Here is a 4,773-nt window from a genome sequence, read left to right as displayed (position 1 = left end):
GAGAAACTTCACAATCTTAAATGTTATATAAAGTATAAAAATTCTCCTCCATGAAACATCCAAAATTTGCTTCCTGGAGGATTTTAGAAGATGCAAATTTCCTTTATTCTCTGTTTCAGGGTTTCTTTTAAATCTGTTAGAAAACTGAGGTAATAGGTCTACAAGCACCTAGAGTAGTTTGAGTCCCTTCTGTTCATTTCTGAGGGCTGATGGACCCATAGATTTGAATGGGAGGACTTAGCAGCAAGAGAAATCAGGGGTTTCATCATTCTGGATGGTAAAAGTTGAAATACAGGTGTTGGCAGTGCCACCATGTTCCTGAAAACTTTGGTGGAGGATTCTCCATCTTAACTTCCAGTGTAGTTTTAGGATTTCTTGGATGCAGCTGTAGCTCTTCAGTGCTGCCCCTTTGTGGAAGACCAATCTTGCATGTGACTGAGTCACACTCCACGGCTGGGTGTTGAGGTGCTCAGTCACAGAAATGTGGCAGAGCTTTCCCTACCCTTCTTGGGTTCGAGGGATGGTGTCTTGTGCATTAGTATGTCTTGCTACAGCCCCTTGGGTGAAGCTACACTCACCTGTTCTTTTTAATATAACCCCTTGCCCTGTTTAGGATAGAATCTTCCATGGAAGTACCTGGTATGTGTTCCCTTCTCTTACTGTGCCCTTGGTTGTGGCCTACCCAGATGTCAGTCAACCTGCTGAAAGTAGACATCATGAAGATAGACTCAGCCCCCTGAAACCTGACCCCTTGCCTCATTTGAATAGCTTCTCTTCAATAAAAGGGGTCAGTGTGTGCCATCACAGTGACCCCCCGCCAAAAAAAAAAGGTATTTGTGTCTCTTATGTGGTTATTTTGCGCACCCCAATTAGCCCAGTTCAACTGGAGTGACCCCTGAGCCTTTTAGTTGTGAGAACAGAAACCCGGCACCCCTTGACACATGCTATTCTGTGTTCTTCCATCTTCACAAGTCTTTGTGAGTTCTGCTGGATTTCACTATCCACTCTATTAGATGTAGGACCCATGTAGCTCTAGTGTGACCTCATTTTAACTAATACCATCTGCAATGACCCCAATTCACACATGTGCCATGATGCAGTACTGGTGTTTATGATTTCAATATGTTGATTGAGGAACACAATTCTATCATAACAAATGTTAAGGACAAACCGTGGCAGAATGGCCCAGGAGAGTCACTATATTAACGTTTCTACCTCTCTATATATGCTGAAAGGAAGGAAAAGAAAAGGAGGGGAAAGCAAAGCAAAGCAAATAACTGTGTCAAAGACATACTATTCCCAACTATTTTGATTATATTGCTTTGTAGAAAGAATTGGAAATAGGAAGTTGAGTCCTCCAATTTTTTTCTTCCATTACAAGAATATTTTTTCTCTACTTGGGAGCTCTTGATATTCCATATTAACATTGGAAAGGGTTTTTCTGTCAAAAACACATTGCATAAAATAACACTGGGATTTTGATAGGGATGGCATTGATTCTGCAGGCTCCTTTGGATAGTGCTGACATTTTAACAATATTAAGTCTTCTGCCAATTCAGGAAACTCTATGAATATGATGGTAATTCTTTCCATTAATTTATGTCTTTTAAAATATCTTTCAGCAATGTTTTATACATTTCTCAAGTATATTCCAAAGTTTACAATTATTTTTATATTGAAAATATAGGTGTTACTCCCATTTTGTTTTTGAAAGTTCACTGGCAACCATTTTTTAATGTAATTTAGTCCCATTTATAGAAATTATTTATAAGTACTAAGTGTATATTAATCTTCAATTTCTTCTATAGATAAGCTTGTATCATCTGCAGGCAGACAATATTTTACACGTTCTCTTCCAATTTTCAAGCCTTTCCTCCATGTCTTTTGTTAACTGATGGATCTGGTTAGGACTTACTATACTCTGATGAATACAAGCCATTAGGTATGCATTCTTGGTTTGTTCCTAATCTGAAGAGATACGCTCTCATCCCTTTGCCATTTGTGAATGACTTTAACTGTATATTTTTTTAATACACAAAATAAACTGAGCTCACATATATTAATTTTTCATTGGAGTTATAGGAATACTTTAGTAACATTTGAATTCACTACTGTTAAAGGGAAAATCTTATGAACTTTCATGTTACATCCAATATTATTTCAACTCCCTCTTATCTTCCATTTAATTCTAACTTTGTCTGAGACTAACAATAGCAAATAGCTCATGTCCATCCTTATGACTCTTAGGACTTTGAGAAAATTGTTGTGTTAACTTTTGGGAGATAATGTAGATGCACAAATATGAAGTCAGGAATAATGCAGAGAAGTCCTGTGTTTCCCTTGAATACGGTTTCCCAATAGTAATATATTAGGAAACTACTGTACATATCATAATTAGTATATTGATAATAATATAATCAATAATCAAGACAGAATACTACATCCATAGCAGAGGAATCCTCATGATCCACCTACTTTGCTCCTCAGGCCTCCTCTGGCTCTTAGCTCTTGGCAAAATGCTTCTCCATTACTATAAAATCATAATTTCAAGAATATTTAGTAAAGGTTACAACATTTATCCTTTAACAATAGACTTTTTTCTGGAGAAGTGGTTCACACCTGTAATCCCAGTGGCTCAGGAGTCTATGGCAGGAGGATTGGGAGTTTAAAGCCAGCCTCAGCAAAAATGAGGTACTAAGCAACTTAAAAAAAAACCTGTCTCTAAATAAAATACAAAATAAAGCTGGGTATGTGGCTCAGAAGTCAAGTGCCCCTGAGTTCAGTCACCAGTAACTCATGCCTAAAAAAAAAATGGCTTTTTTCACCCAGCCTAATTCTCACAAGTATGTATCAACACTTGGTTGCTTTTTATGGATGACTATTATTCCATGATATGAATGTATTATGGTTTCTTCAACCACTCACTGTATTTTTTACCTACAACTATATATTACAAAAAGGTAACTTTCCAATGGATTCATCCTCAATAATCTGAACTCTATTCCTCAATAGCATGATCTGTCTTTTGGATCAGTCCAAGTTCCCTACACCCAACAGAGGTAGTAAATATGACCAGTGATTCTTCAGTCTTAAGGCACATTTGATTCCCTTAGAAAGGTTTTAAGAAAACTTAAGTTTCTTGCTTAAGTTTCATGCTGAAATAATTAAATCAGAGTCCCTCTTCTATCTGATCTAGGTATCAATATTGTATGCAAAGTTGACAATGAACTGCCTAAATACTGCCCAAAGAACCTGTTACAATATCTGAAGGATATTTGGGTTCCTGTAGAATTAGAGCTCATGCAAAAGTGGTGTTTTATGTTTAGGCTTTAAGTGTCTAGGAAACCAGTATCTCCTTTGAGTGGAGTGGAGCTTCCTTAGAGGATGCAAGAAGTTGGCAGTTTCTGTTGAAGACCAGTGAGCTGTGTTGTCAGTCAGGGGTCATGATCCACAGTGGAGAGCAGAACTATGGCCACCATGAATCCCATTCTCCTTTCAGAAGTGTAAGTGCTCAAAGATCAGGGAAATCTGTAAGGCAAACCCTTGCATGATCTTAGTCCAAGGCAGTTTGCAGATATTCCAGATCAAAGTTCAGGTCAGATCTGAATCTAGGTCTAGATTCAGAAGAAGATTTCAAAGGCATTATGCAAGGCCGTGGTCTTGATTTAACTCCCAAATAAGCTCCTCTATCAGGTTTACAGTCAATATTATCACAGAAGGCACAGTCACAGTCAATCTGCTATGTCTACCAGAGGACCTCACATGGACAATCCAACAAATCCTGACCAAAACTGTTGTCTTGGAGTGTTTGGGTTGAACTGGTATACTATGGAAAAAAATCTAAAAGAAGTGTTTTCTAAATATGGACCTATTGCTGGTGTGTCTAGGTAGTCAAGAGGATTTGCCTTTGTATATGTTGAAAATGTATGATGCTAAGGAAACTAAAGTATGTACTAGTGGAATGGAGTTTGATGGACATAGAATTACAGTTAATTTCTCTATAACAAAAAGACCACATACCACAACACCAGGAATTTACACATGGAAAACAACCTGTGGCAATTCACTATGTGACAGAGGATATGATGGAGGCTATAATGATTATAACTACAATACTTTATACAGAAGAAGAAGTGGAAGAGAAATGCTCTAGAAAGAAATCATATTTACAGAAGGGGCCACCTTTCACTACTATAGTCATAGATAATACAGGTCACATTCCAGGTTTTGATCTCATTTACATCCTTGCTATTAAAGCATAGAGTTGAAGATGTTCTGAAATCTGCCATAGAACTTGGATATTGCTTTGGGATACTTTTTATTGCAACCTGTTTAAAAGGTGACAGTGCCTAGTGAAGGCAGGACTTTTCCACTTTTTAAGAGAACTACATTTGGTAGAGTTGAAAGGCTGTTTTTTTCCTGCAGTTGTGTAGTATGGTGTAGTTTGTTAACTGTTTTCAGGAAAGTATATTTTGCAAGTATGATTTTACAGTCTAAGTTTTGACTGTTGAGAAGTTTCTATTGTACAAAATTTCACTTAAAAAGTTTTCCTATAGAATACAGTGTATTCTAAAGATCAAAGCCTGTGTGTAAAATGCTGCCAAAGGAAAAAAGCAAATATAAACAATTTTATTTCTGCTTTTCCTTATAACTTATTTGTGCTTATAACTATTTTAAGTTGTCTCTAGTGCCTTTCATGTGTGTGTGTGTGTGTGTGTGTGTGTGTGTATGTGTGTGTGTGTGTTTTTGTATTTGTATTATAGAGGATTACAC

General features: G+C 37.0%; 1 pseudogene; it reads left to right on the top strand.

Moving 5' to 3' along the window:
* Window positions 1-3,443: 3,443 nt before the first annotated feature.
* Window positions 3,444-4,153, top strand: LOC144376707 (transformer-2 protein homolog beta pseudogene; annotated as a pseudogene).
* Window positions 4,154-4,773: the final 620 nt, after the last annotated feature.

This window comes from Ictidomys tridecemlineatus, chromosome 4 (assembly GCF_052094955.1).
Source record: "Ictidomys tridecemlineatus isolate mIctTri1 chromosome 4, mIctTri1.hap1, whole genome shotgun sequence".
Taxonomy (NCBI): Eukaryota; Metazoa; Chordata; class Mammalia; order Rodentia; family Sciuridae; genus Ictidomys; species Ictidomys tridecemlineatus.
Note: the sequence above shows the minus strand (reverse complement) of the source record. Positions and strands in the feature narration are given on the sequence as shown.